At 46.9% G+C, this 27,216-nt stretch overlaps 1 long non-coding RNA gene across 1 annotated transcript in view; it reads right to left on the bottom strand.

The window, feature by feature from the left end:
• Positions 1-2,441: 2,441 nt before the first annotated feature.
• Positions 2,442-27,216, bottom strand: part of LOC144167124 (uncharacterized) — an 86,481-nt gene continuing 61,706 nt past the window's right edge. Inside the window, exons 4-6 of the long non-coding RNA XR_013321851.1 lie at positions 16,230-16,312; positions 11,813-11,914; positions 2,442-2,690 (exon numbers count right to left, since the gene is read on the bottom strand). This is a non-coding gene — a long non-coding RNA (uncharacterized LOC144167124). The remainder of the gene's footprint in view (positions 2,691-11,812; positions 11,915-16,229; positions 16,313-27,216) is intronic.

Raw genomic sequence — 27,216 nt, 5'->3', positions numbered from 1 at the left:
CTGAAGCTATTCATATTCTCCTAAGGGAGTCACTGTCCACAAACGACATTTTCCCCGCAGGTAGGAACTCGATTGCAAGAAAGGGCTAGATGGTGGTTTCATTTGAGGCTCACAGAAATATTTAATGTTGTTCGATTGTTTTTACAAAATTTCTTCTAGAAAATGTAGGCCTGGAAGCTACCGACAGTGAACTGTATGTGTTAAGGTGACGTGCTCATCTGTTATTCATAATTGCAGGAAAAAGTAGGACGAGTGATAATGTGATCATCTTAAAGGAAACTCCTGTGTTTGTTGCCATTAACAATACGAATGTGTTGTCTTCACTAAACCAGTATTGAATGAGACAGCTGTTGGTGTTGAAAACTAGTTTTATTGCTTTTTCAATACTATCAAACCAGGATGGCAGCTGTATGCTTGAGTGATACTTTATGGTTAAATATTGAGGCGCGGAAGAGGTTTAACCTCTTCGGCGCCTCTGGGAAGGTGATGTTTTCTGTGAACTTGATGTTTATTTTTTTTTCAAGTGTGAATTTTCACATTTCCTGGAGTACGCCCCGTGTGGGCCCTGACAGTTAATGCAGAAGAGTTGTTCTGAACTACAATTATCTGTGGGATGGTTATGTTGGGCGCACTGGGCACATGTTATTTGGCCCCGACACGAGTTAGTACCATTCCCGAACCGCTGGCACTTGAAACAGCGCCGCGGGTTCGGGATGTACGCTCGGACGAAGCACCGCATGAAACCAGCATTGATGTGGTCTGAAAGGATAGAACGATCAGATGTCAGGATATGTCTTGTGGGTACTACCTGATCGTCTCTTATGATTATGCGCCAGACAGCTGTCACACCTTGACTTTTTGAGGCCTTCAAGAAGATCGGCCTCTGTCTCGTTTGCTAGATCTCGCTCTCCCTGCGAGCTGTTGAGGCTGTGGTGGGGCGTGACCTTGATGTCAGGATCGGCAATGCGTGTCGGCTCCAGGTGTTTTTCGCCCTGCTGTTCATTGTGTATTTCGACCAAGATCTCGCCGGTTCTTTGCTTCTTAGCTTTATAAGATTCTCCTATAATACTTTCTAAGAACTTCGAAATCAAAAACGCAGACTTTGAAGTAATAGGCCTGGTTTGTTCAAGAGATTCAATTACCAAGAAAAGTGGGTAGTTATCAGGTTTTGGAATTGTCATGGTCGGAAGGGGTGGATAGGATACCTCGGTGCGGCCCCTTTTTGGGGGCCGATCATTGGGTTTAGGAAATTTAGAAAAAGCATACATCATGTATAAAAGCCGGGGGTACTTTCTTCGTCAGCCTTACCCTGATGGCTGAAGAGGTCCCGGAGCTCCCAGCCTGGTAAACAGACAGGGAGCCCGTCCGCCGGCGTTTGACCTGGGCTCCGACGGCCACCGTTTGCGGTTTCTACTATTCACCTTAAAACTCATTACCACGGTCGGGTACAGCGTGAGTACGGGGGCCGGGGTTCGTGGTGTCGCCAATACCGACACCAAGATTCCTCAAGGTGCCCGTGCGGGGAACACACGACTGCTCGCAGTAACATTAAGACCCCTGTGCAGCATTCGCCGAGAACACTTATCTGTGATTCACAGTGAAATACGATGGGAGGCACGCCACACAATACGACATACACGCTTCCCGGAACTCAGGAGGAAACATATAGAAGCACACCCATCATACGTTTTAGCCAACAGGCCTATTTTTCCTAGTAGGTGGATTTTTTATATTTACCGGATGATAAATTTTTACGCACCACGCCCAATTTTTACACGATATTGTGAATCTGTGCAATATCACTGTTATTTTGTTACTTCCGCCTTCCCCACATTCTACTATGGTTCAAAGGGTTCGCCCTCCTCAGGAAAAAATCCTGCCTACGCTAATACCCATTAGGTCCAATTAGTAGTTCTTTCCCAAGTGTACTCATATGAATGCAGTACCCCTCGGGGAACTGATATATTTACAGAAAAAACCACATATTTTGTGGCTTGAAAAATATAAATTACGTTTACTTTGAAGTGAGACATGTACATACTAAGAAACTTGTTCCCTCACGCAGGCTTTACACATTTATCTTCATGGGGGGGGGGGCGGTCACGCCCATACGGCCTTTATTTGTCTTCTCATACGCTTCTTCAACCAAATAAAGCCGTCATGCACTGCGTGAAAGAATTACTGTACAATGTCGTAATTCGTTTTAATCCTAAAAAAGGGACGACTAATGTGTTCCATCCATGCTGCAAAAAGAGGAGCGTGCCGTGCGGGGACGGGCCCAGTGTTGCACACATCTGCCGAAGGTGGCGCTCGATGTCACGGGCTCTCTGTCGCCCTCTGGGCGCTGTCCAGTGCCTATATACAGCAGACTACACAATAAGGAGCACCAAGCCACTAACGCTGGTCTGGAGCCAAGAACTACATTGGGCGGCACGAAAATATCTTGTGCGTAAGTGAATTTAGCTGATATTTTATTTTATTGATTGTAGTTTATATGTTACCAAGACATTTCGTGATATCCCAGACATTATAGACAGTGTCGCTCTTGCATGCCTGATAAAAATACTTTAAACACGATTTTGTTTTGGCCAGCGTTTTTGTACCATTTTTAAATTCAACGAATCTCCATTTCTCCCAAAGTTCACAGCGAGGGACAAGCTGGCGTCCAACACTTGAACGGGATCTGGTACCTGCGATGCAAATAAAAAAAATATCAGTAGAAAGAGCTACTGTTTAATACTAGCCTATTAAAATACTTTGTTCTCTTGTCAGCACTGTACACTGGTTGTAGAAATAGGATTTATAAAGTACTTTATTTAAATGCATAATAAACACGAAACATTGACAATCAACTGTGAGATATCTGGTTTCGTTATACTGGGAAAGAGTAGCAATATATGTTATAACACAGCTGCCCTGTTCTGCAATAACGCATATACTGGCTCAAAATTTTGAAGTTCTAATAAATCAGTCCTTGTTTGAACTGCTGTTGATACCGTGTTTTACGCTAGAAGTTTTCGCAGGAACAATAACCTATAAAAGATTAGCTCGATGGTGTTTTTAGCCACAATTGGCATTGGATGCACATCGGAAGCAATTGAAAAAACTTAAGAAAAGGTACATAGGTTACATTTCGGTTTCCGACTTAGCATAAACATAAACACAGCTATCGATGAAGGCATGGAAGAACAAATTCATGTGTATATTACGAAAAGGGAATATTAGAGCTCATCATTATTGCATGTACTGAGACATACAAAATAAACGTACGAGAGCTTACAAATCAGGGCTAGATTGAACAAATTTTTAGAGAACTATTCCTCCCAGTAAAATTACGTAAATAGCGTGCTGTATGTAGTAGCACCTACGAGGAAGTTGGACTGTAACCCTGCTCGATAACTCAATTTATTTATTTATCATTACTACACAGCGCAACAAAAACACGGACTTTAGCTGAGGTACACTGGACGAGCGCTGACTTTCAACTGAGCTTTTATTGAAAAAACACATATTTATACCCCACACACCTACACACACGTGCTATCAATGCACACAACAAAACAAGCGATTCATCATAGCGGTGCTATGACGCGCCACACACACTCTACAAATTCCCATTAAGAACACACGCACTTCAAATGATACTGCACTTTATTTATTTAGTTACAGCGCTTTAAAACCCAAAATGCACTGGAGAGGGGAGTGATTAGATGCAGTAATAATAAAGGCAGCAAATCAAGCAATTTAAATTCGTGCATGTTTTCAAGAGGAGAACGGCAGGAGGCGCATTTGACACAGGCGCCTAATTGCGTGATCAGAGCTTTACATCGAAACTGCTTACCAGTGTTCTAATAATTTGCCTACATTGAAGGAAACAGGTGGGAGGAGGAATACGATGTGGTTGGGGTTGCTGTAGAAACGTATTTTTTAAATCAAACTAGAGTCTCATTCTTCAGAAGATATTTAGCTGTAAAATTGAAGGCAGCTACTGGTGAAAGGGTAAACTGAGACTGTAGTTTTAAATATTTTAGGCCCTGTGCGTCATACAAGTTTACAGAAGTCGTTCGAGCGAGTGACGTAAGTTCGAAGTAATGCTTTGTGTGACTTGGCTGCTGGGAACGTTTGTAAAGGTCGAAAAGTGACCCCTTCCTAATTAAAAGCACAAGCTAAGTTCGCTAAGTTTATAAACACTTTAGAAACACATTTCTCACACGTGGCGTGTGAATCTTACCAAGGATATCGCAGTCGCTTCAACCACAGCCATTGATTGTCTCCTTGCAACCCAATAAGAGATTAATGACGTAGCAGAGGGTAGCAAGCAGTTCGAAAGCGGCTGATATCGAACAAAAAGTTGTAACCACGTAGGGAACCTAAAATCGGGATCCACTGGGCCAAGCTTCTAAGGAAAAAAATGGGACAAACCCCGGCTCTGTGTTTTGGTTTTAGTGCTGTTTGTTTGATCTGCCCGTTTTTGGCGACGCGAAAAGAGGTATCCGTTGAACACACAGTGGCAGCCGTCTCGCGCAGCATTAGTAGTCGTTCGCGCAACAACGCACAATTTTTCGCCGAACGCTCAGAACATAAATCATTTCCCATAATTAAGAGAGAGAGAGAGAGAGAGAGAGAGAGAGAGAGAGAGAGAGAGAGAGAGAGAGAGAGAGAAATTTTGTTTGGGCCAAGTTGTGTTACGGGGAAGTGGTGGCCTCTGGCTTTAGCCTGACGGCGATAATATTAGCTCCATTTGTCAGAGAGGCTTCAACCTCCGGATCGGCGCTGCCGAGCGTGCTCTCCCAGTGCTCGTTGCAGATTATGGAAGGAAAGGAATCATTGGCGCAAGCCTACATGATGTGGGATGAGCTGGCGGGAACGGGACTTGGTGCGCAGTCTTGGGTGGAAAGGAAGACGGGCGCTTCCGATGAAGCCGCGCGCGACAGGGAAAGCTACCTGTGGCAGAAGGCGCCAGATGCGCTCTTGCTCGTTGTGGAAACTGATGTGAGCAGGAAGATATACGCAACGGGCGAGGCGGAAATGAGACACTATGTCGTGTTAAGGGAGTATGCTTCTATAGCTGATCTGGCACCCTTCGAGAGAATTGGGCTAGTGCCGGCTCGGGAAGGTTACTCTCGAGCAGTAAAACGGGCCGCCTGATTACCCCTCAGCCCCCTGTAAGCAGAAGCCCAGATTATCTCTACTGCGCTGGAGAGGGAATTTTGCGAAGGAATATTGGCTGCCTGTGGGGATAGGAGCCTCTTGGCGGAATTTCGAACGGCCGTTTTCGAATCAGAGATCGCAATTGTGGGAGTCGGCCGTGGTTTAAAGCCAGCGCTATTCCCGTGTCCTCCCATGCTGCAGAGCTGATGGTTCGGACAGAAAGGGAGTCAAATGTTTGCTAATTAAGGCGGTCAATGATTGCTATTTCATATGCATCACGGTGGCGGTCGTTGACCGTGCGATCTGATGGGGAGTCGCTTAGTTAACACGCCTACCCTTTGCTCTCGCCGCCCTATGTTGGAAGTCCGACGCACGCTTTAAGAAAATAATGTAGAAAAGGGAGCAACTTTCACTGTTTCTCCCTTGAGCAGCGCAGTTCCTCCTTCCCACCAACTCTTTCGTCCCTCAGTCGCGTGGGTATCAGGCGAAGTGCAACGGGCTCCTTCACGAACCTCTGCCTGTCACTCTTCACGGCAACAAACATGGATGCTCACTCCATTACAAGCGCCAGAGTGCGGCATTAACCGCTGGCTACCGATTTCCACCGTGTTTTGATTTACGCAAGCTATGTGCTGCATGTATGAAATAAGCGAATTTTGAGCGGAAATATTTCTTCACAGGCTGCTGCAAGCGCACCTAATAGGAGCGCTCATCGCATATCGGCGGCTCTACTAAGCAGAACCCGGCAGGCGGAGATGCTTTGCTAAAGCCTTTCCATCACGGCCACGACAACTAAAACAGCGGTATGCAGAGGCTCTAGCCTTGGCCACTCTCAGTGATTCAAAATAACCGCCACCGGCGCTTCTCCCTCTTTGCGATGACGAACGACTGCACCGACCCTCGCCCACTTATTGTAACCAGTGCCAGTTTTCCGTACAGTTCGGTTACAGCTTGCAACTATAAAGAAAAAAAGGAAACATGCGCAACCGTTACGTCCTAATGTTCATCGGTATTGTATTGTGGAAATATTACCGGGCAGTTTTGTAAACATGCAATGAGTGGCACGCCTAACTCCGGCATCGGCGTCCAACAAGCGGCCGGTATATATATATATATATATATATATATATATATATATATATATATATATATATATATATATATATGAAGTGCACTGAAGGCGAACTTATAATGGCGGTGTCGCGTTTGTTTGCGTTCGTGTCGTTTCTGCTGTTTACGTTGTTTCCTTGCAGAAAGCGGTGCGTGTGAATGGATGGTTCTGTGAATCACACGTATCTCCGAAAAGTTGGTTAGGCTCAGCTGGATTTTTTTTTTCGTTTTTGTTCTACTACAGGGCACAAATTATGAACCTGTAATTGAGCTTGGTTCTGAACAATCAATTGATATTACGTGCTACTAACCATTCATTTTTCTCAATAACGAACGCTTTCACACCAACTGAGCCCTGCCGGCAGCGATCCTCGTAGGGCTAAAAATTGCCCCTCCTCCTTCACTCTTCCTTTGTGTAATGTATTGCGCTTTACTCATCTACCATTCACTACCAAGTCCGGCTTAAAAACGAGGAGTTCAGATTTCGTAGGTCAGCAGTCATGTCCGGCTCCACAAGCTTCCTCGATAAAAATTTGTGCTCAGACGCCCTGCAGCAAGCCGTTAACTATATGGAAACCTATCTAAAAAGATGTGGGCTGTGTATTGCCCCAGAAAAATCTGATATTTTCATGCTCAAGAAGCGAACAAGAGGTAGACCCCCCGCCAAGGCCCCCGACCTAGAGGTGACGCTTCATGGCGCTACTATCGCAAAGGCCGATACACTCCCAGTGTTGGGTCTGAGTTTTCGAAAAAACGGGGAAGGGGCTACAACCTTCCAGAAACTACAAAGAACTGTCACCCAGTTAAGCCACATAATCAGGTGAGTAACAAGCAAAAACACAGGTTAAAAGCAATGGACACAATCAGAATGCTACAGGGCATGGTAATTGGCAGAATCACCTACGACACCCCTACTTGGGGCTAAAAAATGGCTGAAATAAAGAAGCTCGACATTTTATTTCGTCAAATCTACAAATTAGCACCGGGATTGCCAGCCAGGACCTCCACAGAGAAGCTTTATCAGTTAGGAATCCACAACACGTGGCAAGAACTTACCGAGACGTTAAAAGCCAGCCAAATGGAGCGACTCAAGCTTACCCCGACCGGCCGCGCTACCTTGTACAGCCTCGGTTACGAGCCAAGCGGGGGACCCGAAAACCAAAAACGACGCATCCCCCATGCCTTGAGGGAATACATCATGGTTGAAAACGTCCCACGCAACATGCACCGGGTTTGCCACAAGGAACGAAGAGAAGCGAGGGTCAAGACCTTGCGAAAAGCCTACAGAAAGAACAGCTCAACAAGGTACGTCGACGCTGCGCGGTCTCTAGACATCCATGTCAGCGCTTGCACACTCAACAGTAACGAAACAACTCTGAACTCTAGCGGAAAAATCGCCGGGAGCCCTTAATCTAGCATAAAATTGTTCTGTGGTTGTGAAGATGCTGTGATAGGAGCAGTTCAGTAACGTGTTTTTTCGTCGATGAGCTATTCTGCCGCACCGGATGGTATTCTGTCAATGCGGGTTTATTAAATAAGATTTATGAGCACAAGATACAAGAACTGCCGATGTTTTTCATCGCGGTTTTAAAGCATAATAATACTATCTGGTCGACGTTAACAAATAAATCATGGTGGCGGAGAACAAGAACCCCAGTGTTTCGGGATTTCGGCATTCTGAAGACACAGGTGGTCGAAATTAAACCGAGTGTTCCTGTACAGTGCGCCTTATAGCCCAGGTGTAGCTTGGGCGCGTGAAACTTAATTTCACAAGAAACACTTTATTGCGGGGTGATGCCTTATATCTACGCTACCACTGAAAGACCATGGTTCGAATCCCAGTGCTACAAAATTCCTTGGGGATAAAAAAATCTGCGTGTTCATGGCATTGCTGAAGGAGGCTTGGGGTGCGGCCTTGTCTTAGCCATAATAACCGGCAACGCACTGCTTCACCAGAGCAGGATTGGCCACCCTGGTGTAGTATTGGCCACAACCTCCCATAACTACGCAATTAACACCCGTCCCTCATTCCCCAGCGGCTGCGAAGCAACTGAACGCGGCGGTGTTCAGAACTGTGATGCAACAGGGGGGCTAAGAATTACTAGGCTAATGAACGTGTCAACATTTACCACGAGAACTGTATCAAGCGAGGCGAGTCTAACGGTGTTGTTACAGTAATTAGAGGGGAATATTGGGATTTAATAGGCATCAGTGAGGTCAGGAGGACAGGTGAAGCCTTTACACTGCCGAAAAATGGACACGTCCTATTTTACCGTGGTTAAATGGACAGCAGAGAATTGGGAGTGGGATTTCTAGTCAATAAAGAGATAGATTGCAACATAGACGAAGGCTATATAATAAACGGAGGAGTAGCTGGTCTTGTGATTAGGCTCAATAAGAGGTACAAATTCGGGGCTACGCCCCTAAGTTAAGCATGACGACCAGCTAGTTGAACACTTCTATGAAGATGTGGAATCGGCAATTGCTAAGGTAAAAACAGTATACCGTAGTTATAATAGACTTCACGGCTAAAGTAGACAAAAAGCAGGCTGGAGTCAAGGCAGTTGGGAACTATGATCTGGGTTGTAGGTATAACTCAGGGTACTTATTAGTCGAGTTCGCAGAACGGAATAATCTACGCATCGTGAATACCTTCTTCTGCAAACGGGAGAGCCGGCAGTGCACGTGGAGGAGCCGGAATGGGGACCATAAAAATGAAATAGAGTTCATACTATGTGATAATGCTGGCGTCGGGCAGGATGAGCATTTGCTTGGAAGGGTGAGGTATAGTGACCACCGTGTGGTGAGATCTAGAATTAGGCTAGTCTTGAGGAGGAATCGTCACCAGCCAGTACGCAACAAGCCCGATCAATGAGCTAAAAGTAAGACGGGAAGTTGGAGAATTCAGGATAGCGCTGGTGAATCGTTTCAGCTCTAAGTGAGGATGCAGAGTTTACGACACAGGAAGCGAGCGGCAAACTTACACGCGTTATCATGGAGTGTGCAGTAGACGTCGGAGGTACGGTCACTGTACAGGATACTGGTAAACTTTCCCAGGAGACGAAAGATTAAAGTAACAAACGGGAAAGCCTGTCAGTCTCCACCCCAACGGAAAGAATGGACCTATCGGAGATGTCGAAGTTAATAAATAAGGGTAAGACGGCTGACATACGGAAGCCTAATATCGAGAGGATTGAGCGTGCTGTAAAAAACGGAGGCAGCCTGAAAGCAGTGCAGGATGTCGAGGCATGGCGAAATTCAAATGTATGCACCTACAAACAAGCAAGGCAATGCATCACACATAGGGATAAAATAGGTATAGTATCTGACGCTTTCTATAGGAATATGTGCAATAGCCGCGACATCCAGGTCAATACTGAACCAGGAAGTGGTTCACAGGAAGTAGGCATCTAACCAGTAACTACAGAATAAGCAAAGAAGGCTTTGAAAGAATGCAAGGGGGCAAAGCACCTGGCGCGGATTAGGTCACAGCAGACCTCTTGAAGGGTGGCGGTCAAATTGTGCTAGAAAAACTGGCAAACGTTTATACGCAGTGCCTAATGATCGCGAGTGTACCGTAATTCTGTATAAATCCAAGCTTCATCCTAATCCATAGGGTGACATGAAGGACTTGAAAAATCAGACCACTCAGCTTACTGTTAGCCATGTGAAAGGTATTTTAATCACTAACAGAATTTGTGTCACCTCAGATTTCAGTCAACGTAATGAACAAACGGTTTCGTAAAGGCTATTCAACAATGGACAATAGTCACGCGATCAATCAGGCAATAGAGAAATTCGCGGATGATACTCAACCGCTATATATACACATGATAGAATATAATGAAGCATCTGACTCGGTCGAAACCTCGGCAGTCGTTCAGGCATTGCGGAATCCGGGAGTAGACGAGCATTACGTAAGAATACTAGAGAATATCTACTATGGGTCCACAGCTACCATCGTCCTTAATAAGGAGAGCAGTAAATACCCATAAAGAATGGCGTCAGACAAGGGGACAATCCCTCTATGTTGTTCACAGCACGCACGTCTAGAAGAGGTATTAAAACATTTGATTGAAAACAGGTGGGCGTAAGGGTTAAGCGATAATACCTCAGTAACCCCAGACTTGCTGATGATGTTACCTTGGTAAGTAATTACCACGGGAGCGCCCAGCGGCTTGGAATAGGTGACGTGGCAGGGGAAGTGGCTAGCAAATATAGTTACTAGACCAAGTACTCACCCCGGATGCCGCCATGAGCCAGAGACAATTAGAAGCAATAAAATGGGGTTGAGTGCATTCGGCAGGCATTCTCAGATAAGAAATGGCAGCCTACCATTGTCCTTGAAGAAGAAAGTGTATCACAACTGCGTCTTACCGGCACTCACCTACCGGGCAGAAAATTGGAGGCTCACTAAGAGGGTTCAACTTAAATTGAGAACGACTCAGCGGGCAATGGAACGGAAGATGACAGGTGTAACATTAAGCAACAGGAAGAGAGCGGAGTGGGCCAGGGAACGAACGCGTGTTTAGGAGCTATTAGTCGAAATTAAGAAGAAGCAATGGGATTGGGCAGGGCAGGTAATGCGAACGCAACATATCCGCTGGCCATTAAGGTTAACACAGTGGATCCCTAGAGAAGGCAAGCGTGGCAGGTGGCGGCAGAATGTTAAGTGGGGAGGTGAGATCAAGAAGGTTGCGGGGATAAAATGGTTGCAGTTAGCACGCGACTGGGATAATTGGAGATCTATGGGAGAGGCCTTTGCCCTGGAGTGGCCGTAGACAGGCTGATTATGATGATGACTTTATTGCAGCTAATCCAATCCAACGCCGGAATTCCTATTGTAATATTTTGCACGGGAAAAGTAAAGAATTTTCGGTCAATCGCCTGGCGCTTGTATCGCTGCGCTTTTAAAAAGAACCTTTTTCCGACTACTAAATTTGTAGGTCCTTGTCTACAGTGAGAACTATTGATTTATCCGTCCTGAATGGGAGTCGGCAGCCCACCTACTGCCTTCAGACCGGTTATCTTGTAGGAATAACCACATATATCGACCCCGGACTTCGTCTTCGGCAGCGCCTGGACGATGAAGGACTGGAAATCGATTGATTGATTGATTGATTGATTGATTGATTGATTTATTGTAGGGTTCAAGGCGCCGACCCAATACAGGTGATGAGGCGCACCGTAGTGGAGGGCTCCAGTTAATATTGACCACCTGGGAATCTTTAACGTGCGCCGAAATCTCGTACACACAGGCGTTTTTGCTTAGCTCTATCACAAAAGCGGGACTGCTAGTCGAGTAGGCTGATTATTTTTCAAGAAGCTTTCTCTTGTAGGGTGCATCTCTGAATTTTTCTACTTACATGGACATGGTATGTCAGCATGAGATGCAAAATTGGTTTGCGTTGGTTTTGTTCTTAGGTATTATGAGCCGAATATTCTTCGCTAAGTCTACTATCACAAGTAATGTTCGACCGCAGTGTTTTAATCGATTCTTGTGTTTTTGTGTTTTCCAAAACAAATGATTGCACCTTTTTTAAGTACTTACCGGTTCTTTCAGGACTCTCTGACAGCACTTGAACAACAGCACAGGTGCGCCTCACGTACAAAAAGCGCCAGTTTGGAGGTGGGAGCCCGTAAAAACTGTAGCCTGCAGTACATGAATTCGCGAAATAAAAATATCAACCTTGAATTTGAAACTTACATGTTACTTTTATGGGAAACTTTTATAATGTAATCAACGTTTTCTGCCGGTAGGAATGCTGCAAGGGTATAGGAAAACTCACACAGTTTATACTATTTGGGAACCTAGTTATAAGCGAAAACGACAGTTTGCAGATTTCATTACCAAGCCGGCACTGCAACTGCATTCGTTCTTACAATCGGTGCGTTTTGAATTCTCAGCTATATCTATATAGGGAAGTAGTGTCCCTACTTCATCAGGGAAGCCGTGAAGAAATTGTAGGTTTGTCTACGAAAACCTTTTTTCGCGGCCGGAACAAGTCGCGACTGTTTAGCTGAGCACATCGTGGCTTCGTTATCATGTTTCAGAATCTGAAGTGGAGACATAAACGTTATTGATATTGTGAGGCACAGGCCAGGAGTCGTCGGGCACCGGTTTATTAAACTAATCCCGCAGAGAGCGACAGGCTAGCGAGCTCAGGTCGAGCGCAGAGATTCCAGAACATCCCGATGATGATAGCGTGGACGACGATGGGCGCGGCGAGCGAGGCTGGTGGCACATAGCATCTGGCACATAGCCACTGAGGAGAATGTCCACATACGGCTGCTAATGTCTGCCTTAGTCATAGCTTACAATATGTAATTGCCTAAGCATTAAACCAATTCATGTGCGAGCAAAGCCCAGTATTGGGAGTTCCCCCTGTTATTCTGCGACCTCGTTCGCAAGGCTCTGCACCCCATAAAAAGCGCCATTCTACCTTCCTAAGGAGTTCCCGGGTGCACTATCCTCCATTTAAATAAGCAATAATTACATTCAGCTCGTGACAAGAATAAGGTTACTGTCTGCTAAAAATTTAAACTGCTGATGGCCGTTTTAAGAAATGCAAGCATTACGCACCCACTACGTGATGTGGAAGCATTGACCTAATTTTCCGTTTGATAGGCTTTGTTTGTTTATCCCCTGCTTTTCTCCTGCGTTTTCGCGTGTTTCTTTCCATGAGCACTGTACCGACTGGCGCGTAAGCATTACCGTTTGCAACTAAGGTTGAATTTGTATTTCTGGCTCGTCATGCACCAGATTTGCACCATTAAACGCAACGAGTGATTACTCAAGTGGGTTCTGGCAGATGATACCCTCCACACAATTTTTTTAAAACGCATCCCAGCAAAAATGTATCAACAGCGCTTGAACAGGGCTTTGCATCTTTCTATGGTCCCAGGCTTCGTTCGTGAACTCCACTTTTACTATTCGTCCTCTATTTTTGAGTATTAGATGTAACTTCTCGTTCGCAATGGTTGCAGGGCGAGCTGATAGAAAACGAAAACCTGCAGAATTAGTAACAATGTGATATCACTGAGTGTATATCGCCGTTGTCACTTTGGCTACATACCTAGTCTTCGTGTATGTCGGTTAGGCATAACGTAATGACGTTCTCGTAACAATGACTTTCCTCTGCCGCCTTGATTGCGTTTTGTTTCATTTATTTTTGTTTGTATTGGCATAATTTAGTATTTATGTTTGCACCGTGGTCGTAACTGACCTCTTTTTGGCGCTCTTTACCTGTGTCAGCCTTGCGCATTAAACACCAACCATCATAGCGGTCGTAACGAGGAATTTCCGGGCACAAGACGACATAATTGTTCGCGTGACAGCTTCAATATGTCTCGACTATCCGAATCTACTCACCAACCTGCTTGCTCGCATAACCTGTTTGTACGGTGGCATGCCGGATGTGTGATACGCTCATAACACGTTTTCACCAATCATACTCTGAGGGATTTTACTGCAGAAGTTACTAAAATAGGGTGCGATCGTGACTCTGTCACGAGGAAACAGCGTGACCGGGCGGTGATTCGTTCGGAAAACAAGTGAAAACCAGCTCTGGAACCACCGTCGGTCGAAGCTCGAACGTTCCAATGTGGTAGTCCACCTGGTTCTCGTTCTTTAGTCTAGAGTGGCTGCTAGCGCGTTGCAGAGGCGTGTACCTCCAGGATCATAGCCTGGGACTCGTGTCGATAGGCGTGAGGTGTCGTCAGACCCTGCCCACGGTTAGATGAAGCTGAGGCCCGTTTCAGGAACTTAGCCTGACCCTCATCCCCCTCTCCCTTTTCCCTCTAGTCTTCCTCTCCGAATCCTAGTATACCCCTTCTGTGGGATTGGGCCTTGTTTTTTCTCAGCATTTTCTTGATTTTTTTGGTGCTTGCGTACTCCTGTGGGGGGTTCGTTATAAAATTAATCCGTGGACACGTATTCGCGATACCTAAGGAATTAGCAATCCCCGTATCTCCTGTGGTATCGGCTGCACAATGAAGGGGCTAAGCGTGCGGGCACTGACGGGGACCAAGTTTTGTACAGATGACCAGGAAATGACGAGTGGATGAGTGCGGAGTGGCTAAACACCCTCCGCGTTACTGCAACGCTCAAGCGGGAGGCGTTTCTCCCGCACCTTCCGAGCTCGCGTGGTTCGTATTTTCAGTATCCACTGTAAGAGGTGCGCTAACAGAAATCGGGCGGTGAGCCGTTTCGGAAAGGTAGCGTACCCGTTTTGGATTCGTACTAGAGCAGGAAGATGATACACCTGTACGGCCTCCTGAAAGGTACGGCCTTGTAAATGTATATTCTGCAATAACGTATAATACGCGGGGGCCTATCCTGGCTTGTACAATGCTGTCTTTGGTGGTTACATTGCAGCATTCCGAGGTGCTGGCTGATCATTTCCGGAATAACACTTGTCGAGGAAGCATCTATATAGTCCACACAGATATCTAATGAACAGCAACCTCTTTACTTATGGCAGAAAAACCAATCACAGTGTGCCCGGCTGACAGACCGTGAGTTCAGCTTGTGCCAGAGCTGCGTCTTGTACCATGGTGTAATGTCAGTCACCAGTCGCACCCACCTTGCGTTCAAACTCAGGGATGCCGACGCTTTGCCTTCAAAGGCCTGGTTTGCGGAAGTTACACTGCAAGGTTTCGATTTGGTCGTGAAATCTCTCGACTCCTAACTAGATACTTGTTATCTTCAGTTTTCCGTGACGACCAAATACCTATTTTGCTGTGACAGAAGGCCTCCTCAGTTTACTAGTCCGGCACGGTGCGCGGGCGGGCCGACCATAGCATTGTGACTGGATTAGAATACATGGGAAAACTGAGCGCCGTATTGCGTCTAGGGCGGTCCGTGGGCGATCCAGGACTGACAATCGAGGAGGCCCACGAATGACTTGTGAATCAGGACCATGCCTGTGATGCCCTTTCAATTAGTCCTTAGTCTTTTGTCTTTTACGGTGCTGCCGCTATGATGGAAATCAACAGTAAGCACACAGTTATGAATTTAGCACTGAGAAAAGACGAATGCTCTTTGTGCTCAAGGCCTCTTATTTCTTCATTTTGATAATTCCGGCTGACCCGCTCAATGCCCACAGCCACACATGCATTGGATAGATCGATTGATTGGTTGTAGGGTTTAGAGGGCCGACGCAACACAGGCGATGAGGCGCGCCGCAGTAGAGGGCTCCGGATTAATTTTGACCGCATGGGGATCTTTACTTCCGCCGAAATATCGTACACACGGGCATTTTTGCTTTTCGCCACCGTCAGAAAAGCGGCCGCCGCGGCCGAGAATCGAACCCGCGTCCTCATGCTCAGCAGCACGCCTTAGCCACTGAGCCACCGTGGTGGGTACATGCATTCATCGTTCCACATTGCGAAAGATAATGCTGCTTGATTACCCTTATTTTCTTAGTCAAAATAACGGACAAAGTGACGTTATTGCTGCGAAGAAATGTCCTAGTGAAGTCCACGGGAAGATGTTAGAAATTTTACGTATCCACGTAACTGTACATAGCCGAGCATACTATAGTACTACATGTTGCGTAAATATCAGTGGCAGATGTTACAGTTGGAGAAACCAAATAAAAATGCCTGTTGGTAGAAAATGTATTCGTAATAACAAATCTGGAAAGACAACGCATGACGTATGCCTGCACTGAATATGTCGTCCGTTTTCTTATCAGATTTTATTACTAATATGTTTTCTACCAACAGGCGTTTTTTTTGTGTTCCCACATCATCATCCCGTCACATCATCCCGTGGTCTTCACCGGGACGTTTCTTGGCAGCACCAACGTGGCACTTTCTGGTATTTTGACTACAAATATAAGGTAATCGACAGCATTACCTTTCGCAATGTGGTGTAGTGAGTGGGTACAACTTTGAAAGGTTTGTGCAGTTTTATTAGAAAAAAAGTGTAAATGGCAGTGACACGTTCCTTGCTGCGTACTTACGTCGTGTAATCGTAGAGTTCATCCAGTTGTATCCCTTGGACCGTTGCTCTTTGAAAAACATCATTTTAACCATGGCGTATTTCCTGGGGAAAATATGTTAAATATTGGATTCGTGTGCATCAATACATTTTTAAAAATAGATTTCTTGTTTTTGACATAGATTTACACATTTAGTGAAATATTGCGATGCTTAAACGGAGCCATCATCCGGGCAATCATTTTGTAGTTGACTCCAACCAGTTTTATATGCACTGCACAGTAATTGATTTCAATATTTTTATGCCTATTGAACACGTTTTTTCTGGGTAATGCCTCGGATGGGGCACCTAGTGTATTGAAGGTGAGAGTATTGTCGACACCGCGAACCTCTAGCTCCCAAATATAAGCTGTAACCAATCGCAGAAAGGTGTTTACAGGGTAAAGGTAAAAAATTCCCCCGCATTTCCCCGAGGGGGAGAATGTGAAAGTGCGAATGCACGGTTGTCGGCCCGCTTGCGGCGCTTGCGCTCGGCCCCGGCAGCCCACCGCCTCGCCGCCTTCTCTTCCATCTCTTCCATCGGGTTTGTAGTATCACGTGTACACCACGCAGTTATCAAGCCGCTATAACGCCGCTGAGTCGCCAACGCACGCCGCTGACGACGTAGTTTGAATGCGTTAAAGATATAAGGCACGTTACTGACATTATCAGCGTCGCGTCCGTGGCTTATGCGGTAGAGCGTCGGGCTGCGGCCCGCAAAGTCCTCGGATCGAAACCTGGCGCCGGATGCTGTTTCTTCTTTAAAGAGCACTGCGGACGCCGCCGCCGCCGACGCCGGCGGTGGATGGTTTGGGGTCGCTTATAAAGAGCATTCGCTCTTAAAAAACCACGAATGACGGCCGTCGAGATCTTGGTCTTGCGGCTCCTTATCTGTCTATCAGGCAATGAGCTCCTGGACCTCACTGACCACCATGGTAAATTCAGTGGATAGAGTACCCTAGTTCTCTTCGTTTAGGAAATGGTGTATGCTGAATTTTATCTGCTGAAACATGATCGGTCCCGCAAAAGGGCTTGCACAGAAGCTTCATTTAGGCCCTGTCAACTACTCCTTTTCTAGTTTCATGACCATAGAACTGTTGACGAATGAAAGCCGATTTCATGGCTAACCATACCATGCTGAAAACGTAGCACCGGTGAATCCTTAACAGACGTCAACACTCAGCACCAAGCAGCGAGTCTCCTCACCCAAACCAGCATGGCATGTCTCGGCATCAAGGTCATACGTCACCGCAACGTGAACAGTTCTTAGCGTGTAATATCTGAGTGATATCTGGTGATGGAAACGAACGCCGAACTTTTCGAAGGCCTAAACGATCAGGGTGTCACGTCTGTAAGGGGCGTCAAATATAAGCTGAGATAATAAGTAAATGCCCCCTAAGCATATCATCTTAAGGTTCGATTGGGTCACAATTCCTGAAAACATAAATGCAAAATGCAGGCTTGATTCGTTGCTCTGCCTAACCGTGCATACTAAACCCGCGCAGATGTTTTAAGTGCGAGTGGTTCAGGCATGGTAATATTCCTGTTGCGCCATAATAACGTGTGTCAAATGTGAGCAACATGATCATCCCGCAGAAAGTTGTTATTCACAAGACTTTTTCTGCACCAGTAACTTCACCCGGCACCTCACCCGGCATACTCCCAGATATCTGGAACGTTTTAGGTCTTTAAGAAGATAATGAACATTAAAATAACTTGAAGCATTCTCTTATCAGAGGCCTGAAAGACGTTCGCTTCTTTCCCTGTGGAGGTATGTCACGCAGCTCGCCTGGGGCAAAGCAGTCCTTGGTTTTGGCGGAAACACAGTGCCCTCAAACTAACTTTTTCGTGTCCCGGACCCCGCTCGGCTTCCTTCGGAAGTACAAAGAGTCATCGCTGCCTACCGTTCGAGGACTCCGGGTATCGAAGTTTCTCTCGAATCACATCAGTTTGCCATAGGCAATCCTCACACCCTGGCTGCGATATAGTATGGCTTGAGCAAGAAACATCTCCGAAAGCAGCACCACATGTCCCCATGCCATCAAGGCACGCATCTCGAACTTGCCCCCGAACATCGAGTGCTTCTCCATTCCAGGTGCGTCTTCGAAAAGGAGCTCAGCTGTCCGACTACGAGAAACAGACAAAAAGAAACTGCCTCACGGGACGGCAATCCGACGCCGCGGCGGTTTAAGCGCAGCTAGCTTCTCATTGCAGGGCTCCGCGATGCCGCCTCCCACTGTGGGTGTGAAAGTTGTGCAGATAGCGATGGTGTCATATCTTTACGACAGAGCCCGCTCAAGCAGGCATTCAACTCACTTGACACTGCACAGTGACTGCTTCTGTGTCTTCCCGCTGTGTCTGCGTCTTCCCGCTCTGTGTCTTCCCGCTCTTCACCACATCAACCATAGGTGGAGCCAGGCCACTGGCACCCACGCATCCGCCACCGCACGCCTAGCGTCGCCCACCATACCGGACGCTACCTAGCCGCCGATGTCGACTACACCGTGTAAGCAACCCCTGCCATTAACGACCGCGAACTGCCAACTCAACTCTCCCCGACTACGGACAGATACTGTACCTACGTGCCCATATTTCTAACTATTCCCTCAAAGTTCCTCCTCCTACCTGCATTCACCGGCCGCTTTGTATTCTCTGGTGTTTCTGTACACTGTCAAACCTTCGCCTTTTTAACCGCGCAGGGTAAAGAATGTGTTCTGGCTTCTTTGTAACGCGCAGCAAGCAAGTAGGGGTCCTCGTAGCGACACCATCATCATCGTCTTCACCAACAGTATCAGCCCAATTGCGCACAGAACACGCTTGGAGCCCGCTTAGAGCGGCACGGCGTTCCCCGATGCTCGTCCTTGCTATGGGACAGCCGTCGCCATCCCCATAACCGTGGGCTCAGTCAGACTACCTCGTGGGTGGCATGCAGTTGGACACAGCTATCGCTGGATAGACGTGGCTGGAGATCCTTGGGGATGGCGTTCGCCCTGCAGCTGACACAACCGGTCTGATGATGCTGAGGATGATGGTGATGATGCAGGGTTATGAGGTATCAGATAATTTATGGACGCTTACGGTGATGCGTCCCAGAACTCACGTTTTAATTAAGTGCCTGAAATTCTACATTTTCGTTTTTGTGACAAATAGGTATTTATTGTTGAACGCAGAGGATCTAATAAACAAAGAAAGCCGACAACAGTCGCTCAAACGAAAGGAATGACGGTTTGGCTGCGTCAATTACAGAAAATCATGGGTAAGCATAATATAATAATGATTTTAAAGCGCTGCCTAATACTCCACTGCGTGCATGCAGTACTCTGGGTATTGATTGTTTGGTATACCTCTGATTACGCAGACAATCCAAAGTATGGAATTGCTGTTGAATTGCTTGTTTTCGTGATGTGCGGAAAAAGACTGTTATTGTGAACACGTTACCTAATAACTCGTATCACACCTATTCATCATGAATTATTTATGCGAGTTATAAGGTTTATTATACCACGAGTAATCACATCATAGGTATGAAATAAATGCTGTTGAATTGCTGCTTACGTGATGGCAAAGTTTTTTCTTGTTGTGCACATGATTACATATGATATGGCATGACTCCTTCTTATCATACATATGTAATGTGACATACCCTGAGGCTTAAGACGTCACGCGTAATGTCACCGTATATATCTAATATAACGCTATTGAATCGGTTCTTCACGTGATTTGTGAATACACGCTTTTTTTGCTATGGTGCGTGCTTCCAGGCACGTCAATTTGGAAGCACAAAGAAGGGGGCCTGATTTCGCGAATTCAGAAAACACATAGGTGTAGTACTGTTCATGACAGTTCCGTCATGACTAAGCAGTATATATATATATATATATATATATATATATATATATATATATATATTGCTTAGTCATGCCTAGGTAGCATAAGAGGGCTTCCCGCCAGTAACCCGCTCACGACAGGCTGTAGACGTTCGAGTCACGCCCCGGGAGTTGAAAAGAAGGTCCCCTTCTCCTCGTGTAGTCAGAGTGGCGCTGGCTACCACCCTCAAGAGTCAGATACACTTCTAGTATATGTAATTAGCCCAGAAAGTGAAGGAGAACACAGTCGCCCAGATAGCCGAATTGGTAAGGCATTCGACATGTAATCGAAAGGCGTGGGTTCGGTCCCACCTCTGGGCGCGTGTTTTTTTTTCTTTCTTTCTTCTGTATATTAAAAAAATGTTTACAAAATTAACCGTAGTGAAAAAGAAAAGAGCCTAACCACACCCCTATGCCTCCTTTGGCATTGTAGACTGCCGACCTATCTTTCTGTATTTCCTCAACGAGCCCCTCATTTCCTTACTATATTATTCTGCGAAAGCCTAGCGAGGGTCTCGGTTCTGGCAGCCTTGATGCCTAGGTAGCATAAGAGGGCTTCCCGCCAGTAACCCGCTCATGACAGGCTGTAGACGTTCGAGTCACGCCCCGGGGGTTGAAAAGAAGGTCCCCTTCTCCCCGTGTAGTCAGAGTGGCGCTGGCTACCACCCTCAAGAGTCAGATACACTTCTAGTATATGTAATTAGCCCAGAAAGTGAAGGAGAACACAGTCGCCCAGATAGCCGAATTGGTAAGGCATTCGACATGTAATCGAAAGGCGTGGGTTTGGTCCCCACTCTGGGCGCGTGTTTTTTTTCTTTCTTTCTTCTGTATATTAAAATAAAATGTTTACTTAATTAACCGTAGTGAAAGAGAAAAGAGCCTAACCACACCCCTATGCCTCCGTTGGCATTGTAGACTGCCGACCTATCTTTCTGTATATATATATATATATATATATATATATATATATATATATAATGGACCTCGAGGTGCTCCGGCTGCCAAGCCGTCAAGAGAGCGGAGAGCGCACGTCAGATGATAATGAGGGCTTCAATACAACTGGTTCGCGTGGAGCGCGAGCGCGTGTCATTGCTCGGTCCGTACTGGTGAAGATGATGATGCAGCGTCGTCTGCTACCGCGTAGAAGAGGAAGAAGTTCCAACATTCTCCCCCGCCGACAGATGACGTAAGTGGGCCAGAGTAGAACGGTTTTTGCGAGCGGAGCTATTGACTGCAGACAAAGCGTCGTCGAATGTCCCTGTTACTAATCGAGGAGTGGTATCCGGAACCGCTTGAGAACTTGGGTCAGGATATGTCGTACTCCCCCATGGTGGACCAGTGCGGGGGCGTGCTGGATCACAGGTGATGTTAAGTTCTTCCTTTGTTCCTTCTTTCAGGTGGGCACCAGTTGTTGCGTCGCACCTCCTCCCAAGATCGACACCTTTTCGTAGTTTTTTCGTTGACCTGTGGAGCCGCACCGTCGCAGCATCAAGGTTATGCCCTAGGTCAAGGCTTGGTTTCCACGGGAAAACCCCTTCTCGCTCGTTCGTCTGTTCAAATGCTTTTTCAAACTTTGTCCTCACCAGTTCAGTCTCTGAGGTTTGTGGGGCCTTGCCTTTTACGCCGATGTTTCCAAAGGCCGAGTAACGATTCAGAGACTTCGAATCCTTGTTGTCTTCCACGCCCGCTCGGAGCACGATAGCATTGGCACAGTCCGTAACGCTTTCTCCTAATGGCAAAGGTCCCTGAACAGTCCAGCCTAGCAAGGTTTCGACGGCTTTGAGCGTAGTGTTCACGGCCTTTACGTTGCCTGTCACAAGATCCCAGTAGTGATCGGATCCAATCATTATCGATATTTTGGTTTCGCAGTATTGTTGTGCGCAGATTGCCCGGCCGTCCAAGTGCATTCCTTCCATTGTCTTGATGACTTGGTAGTCTGGTGTGGGAATATGGTCGTTGCATATTTCGTCTATTTCAAGCGCTTCAATCGGCACAGGCTTTTCTGTCATTGCGGAAACGATGAAGCCCCGCACTCTTCTGATGGTTCTTTTTGTTTTCTGCCCTCCGAAGACCTCCACAGTCACAGTTTCCTCTCCTAAAAACTCGCATCCTAGGTTCTTGTACACTTCTGCAGTGATGAAACTACGTGGGCTTCCGCCATCGAATAGAATTCGGTGGCGTCCCGAGGATGCGGAGCCCGCCGCTGTTGCTGTCAAAGTTTGGAGGAGGACCGTCGGGCCAGTCTGCCGAGAAACCAGGCTGACCGGTGTAAAGGCAACGTTGCGGCTGCTCTGGGCGTCTGCCGTGCACATGGTAGTTGCATGCTTTCGAGCACACTTGCCGCACCGTAGTCGAACTGGGCAGTCCTTAGACAAGTGGCCTTTTTTCAGACATCGGAAGCATCGAGCGTCCTTTGTGAGCAGCTGTGTTTTTCGCGTGAGGTTCCATTGATCGAAGTTGCAGACCTCTGAACGATGCTTTCTGGACTGGCAGAACAGGCACCGCTGAGTGTTGTTCGCTGAAAGGTGTAGAGCCGACATGCTATGTACGTCACAGTGTTGCTGCTTTCTAGGTGGCTCTTCTGGGGTCACAGCGACGTCTGAGGTCCTTACTCCTGTATGGTGCTCCACGGCTTCCCGACACTGAAATTGATGGTCGATGAATTGGAGAAGCTGCTGAAGCTCTTGTTCGGGCTCTTTTGTCTGGTTTTGACGGTCCCTTATTACTTCAGTTGAGGTGGATGCCGTTGTTGAAGGTGTCGGTGGGCTAAAGCACTCGTAAAACTTCGGAACCATGTCGCAAGGCAGTACTCTGAGGAGAATCTCCCGTAGCATTAGACAGTAATTACCAGTACTAATGCCAAGTGCCTTCAAACTTCGTACGTGTACTTGAACCTCGTCGTATAGCCGTCGAAGTTGATGAACGTTCGAAGACGACGAAACTGATTTCAAGTCCAGAAGGCCTCTGAGGTGATCTTGAATGATGAGCCTTTCGTCACCGAAGCGCTTCTTTAGGATGTCGATGACGTCTTTGTAACACTCCTCGCTGGCCTGGAGTCCAGAGATGGCCGATGCGGCAGCTCCGGTCAGGAGGGTGTTCAAATAGGTAAATTTGTCTGCAGTGCTCAGGTCATCATCGTTATGCACTGCCGACGCGAACTGCACCCAGTTTTTCCTGTTTCCGTCAACCTTTATGAGGTCAAGCTGAGGCAACTTAACCTTGCTAGGGATCGGTGTCTGGTAATCCGGCGGTCGCGTAGGTCTGGATGCCAGCGCATCTTGCAACCTGAAGCGCAGGGCCGCTGCCGTGTTCACGACCTTGTCCCCATATTTGCCCGCGTCCGATGTCTGGCTTTCGAGTAGGCTGCCTGGTGTCTCCTCAAACATGAGGTCGTCCTGTTTCTTTATCTGCTGGTGGAGCACTTCGATTCGTTCAAGCAGAGCGCTCACCTTGGACGCCGAAAGTCCAGGTTGCCCTCGCAGTGCCTCTTCTGCTTCGGTTATTATGCCGTCCAGTTGTGAGCGGAGGCTCTGCCGACGTCGGAGTAGCCGTTGCATAGCGGTCAGCTGGCGGCTGGGGATTCTGGGGCCAAGGTCGCAGGTGTAGCGTCGGTTCACTGGCTTGCGCGGCTCCGTGCGTCGATGAGGTTGGAATTGTCTTAAGATCCCGCGTTTCTGGCACCATGTAATGGACCTCGAGGTCCTGCGGCTGCCAAGCCGTCAAGAGAGAGCGGAGAGCGCACGTCAGATGATAATGAGGGCTTCAATCGAACTGGTTCGCGTGGAGAGAGAGAGCGGTGTCGTAGCGGCTCGAGTCACGGCCCGGGGATTAAAAGGATTGGCCCGTTCACCCCGAATTGTCCGAGTAGCGCTGGCTACCACCCCCAACCACAGGAATCTCATACATTAACAAAAAAATACCATAGAAAGTGGAGGGAAGAACAGCCCCACCGGTAGCGTAGTGGTCATCGCATCAGACGCACATTTTGGAGGTTGTGGGTTCGGATACCGCCGGGCAGGCATGTTTTTTCTACTTTCTTTGAGCACGAAATGCGCGTCTATTTGAAGCTAATAAATCACGTACCACATTTCCCCTTTGCTATATAGTTGACCATTTGTTGCAAGGGATTTTGTTTACTGCATGATATTTTATGGACGCCCTCTGTATGCAAGCGACGATGTCTTGACCTCTATCAAATGTAAATTATTAGATCAGCTTTTTCTTCCTTGAGTTGTCAAGATTGCTTACTGTACAAAGTACAATAGTAATACGCAGAACACTAGCATTGGAGAAGCCTAGGATAAAAACATGCTGAGGGGTTCACCGAAGACTGGTGCTTTTCTTCAGGCTAAAGAAAACGCGCAAATAAATCTAAAATGTAGGTGAACATACACCAATAGATTCATTCGCTGAGCGCAGGCTATTCGCAACATTAAAAAACGAGGCTACGTCCTTCTCTAAAAATATAAAATGCTTATTCCTGTATGCGTCTTTTTATGTATTTTGTGGGCACAGAGCGGTCGGAGTCAACAGTTGAGAAAATGAAACGAAAAATACGGATTACGCAAGCACCAATGTAGAATATACAGCGCCTGTTTTGTTGGGCTCACATGTAAATGGAATACGTGAATACAAGCCGTGAGCATGCACCCTAACAATGGTTCGATAAGCTTTTCGCTGTAATAAAACTTCAAGTAAGAAAGTATAGGCAACTACAATGCTGCTCCAATGATTTAGGTAACAGAATCGAGATATAGCACTTTGGAGTTAGGGGGAGGACGGCAGGAACGAGCTTCGCCGCGTTGGCTCTGCTTTCCCGGTAGGGATCGGGCCCCCGATCCACCTTGCAGTTGGTGGCGATGAGTAAGATTTCTCCATTTTTCTGGGCAAACATGATGTGCCTTTAACTGCAACACCTCTAAGCATAGCTCGGCGTACTCACTCTTGAGTCAATCATTTGTACTCATTTGTACTCAAAGTACGATGATCAGTGATCACACACCCAGAAAAAAAGAGTGAGTACGATGACGAGTGAGTACAGGGGTAAGTCCACTACTCGTGAGTACAGTACTCATGAGTACACTACTCATGAGTATGAGTACTCATGAGTACAGTATTCATGAGTATAAGCATCATGAGTTTGAATAGTAATGAGTATGAGTACTCATGAGTACACAGTACTCATGAGTACACAGTACCTATGAGTATACAGTACTCATGAGCACACAGCACTCATGAGTACACAGCACTCATGAGTACAATACTCATGAATACTGTGTACTCATGAGTACTGTGTATTCATGAGTATATGCACTCCTGAGTACAGTAGTGCAAACAAGTTTTATCACGAGCTCGAGTCCGGACGCGCGTGTACGAGTCGCAAACATTTAACGGTGCCGCTGTGCAGCTTAAAGGAGCCATGAAGAGAAAATACAAGTTGGGTTTATTAGAAAGACTGCTTAGTCCCGATAACAATGATACCAATATCATCGCAATCTTCGAACAAATAACGGAGATATGAAAGAAAACGTTTGAAGCAGTCGCGACCCCCTAGCCGATTTCCCGCAACTTTTCTATGACGTCACGGAACCTTGTTTGGGCAATTGGCGGCCGCGTAACTGACCTGTCTCGACGACATATGACTGGACGTCTGTAATGGGGCCTCTAGTTCCATTTCACCGCATCACTTGAATGCTAACGTGCAGTTAGCGCACTGAAAATTATGTTTTATTGTTGGCCCGTATGACGTCATTCTTGCTCATAACACGTCACTGTGGCGCAAAATTTGATAGTTTTTAAATACTTCTTGCTTTTTTTTCGTTAAAAAACATCTTTTCTGGCTCTAATGGAGCTGAGTGAGATACTGAATCCTAGTTCTTTCAAATTAAACAAAGTTGTATTTTCTCTTCATGGCTCCTTTAACTGTCAAGCATGGTAAAATTAGACAACGAAAACTGCACCTCCCTCCTTTCCTGGTCCCTGTTTGGCGCTGTGAGCGTTTTTCGGCGGTCGCTCGCAAAGGGGTCACGGTGAAAAGGGAAAAAGGAGGGGGTGAGGGCCCGGCGGGAAACGGGGCTGCAGTGGCTCTTCTCTGATGGGACTGTTGACTGCCGCAGTTATTTTTGTTGACGCGGCCTGTGAACGCGTGGCGGCTTCATTGGGCTTGCTTCCTTCCAATTTTTTTAGGGGAGAGGCGGTGGAGGCTGCTAACAACGCACGAACTAGGCGTACTGAAGTCCCTCTTTTTCGGTCTTCAGAAGTTTCCGTAGACGCATGTCACGCTGTGTAGTCGTTTCGTGAGCCGAACCGCTCATTTCAACAGTCGCAGTTAATTTGCGTAACTCGCGTAAAAACGACTGCGTGGTTCGTAACGTTCGCTGTGCGTATTCAAGCGACAGTTTGGCTGATGTACGTGCGCCTATATGGTTTTATTAGGTTGCCGTTTTGAAACATTTTGCTCAGGTTCGCTAGCGATATGGTCTCGTGTAGTGCCATTTACAAGTGAGCATATAGCCCCACCGTGCACTACGGCGTGCAGGTGCGGCGGTGGAATTTGCCCCAGCAATGGAAATAAAATATCCGAGTACACCTGAGCATGTTTGTGAGTTGTGAATCGGACATCATAATATCCAGTTCAACGCGTGCGGCGCCTTGTTTTGCCTCGCTTATTTTGTCGATGAGCTCTGTCATCTTGCCGCTGGAGGAGCGTTTTGCTTTCGAATGGCTTTACTTTCGAGTGGCAACCCGATTCGCCGCTTCTCGTTTATGCCACCGTGTAATGAGGGTGCTGACGATGATGGTAAATTTCGGTGGTTGTTATTCCCCTACCTTCACTACTGTTTACAGGCGGGGCGACCACCCCTCGCTAGCAACTATACCGCCGAGTTTAAGCTCGCACTGTGAGAGGCCTCGTGAACGAATTGTTTTGAATTAATGAACGCCAACGCCAGACGCCGGGATTGTCGCTTAAGCTCGCATCTTGGAACGTCTCGTAAAACATGTGGATTGTACATAACGACGTCACCGCACTTTTTGATCGATCGCTGTCAGCTTCATCCCGCGTTGCTCGAGATAAGAGCTGCAGATTTCCACTGTGCTACCAACC

The sequence above is a fragment of the Haemaphysalis longicornis genome, unplaced genomic scaffold, assembly GCF_048455015.1.
Source record: "Haemaphysalis longicornis isolate Haplotype H1 unplaced genomic scaffold, Haemaphysalis longicornis Haplotype H1 scaffold_2, whole genome shotgun sequence".
NCBI lineage: Eukaryota > Metazoa > Arthropoda > Arachnida > Ixodida > Ixodidae > Haemaphysalis > Haemaphysalis longicornis.
This window is presented reverse-complemented; position numbering and strand designations above follow the sequence as displayed.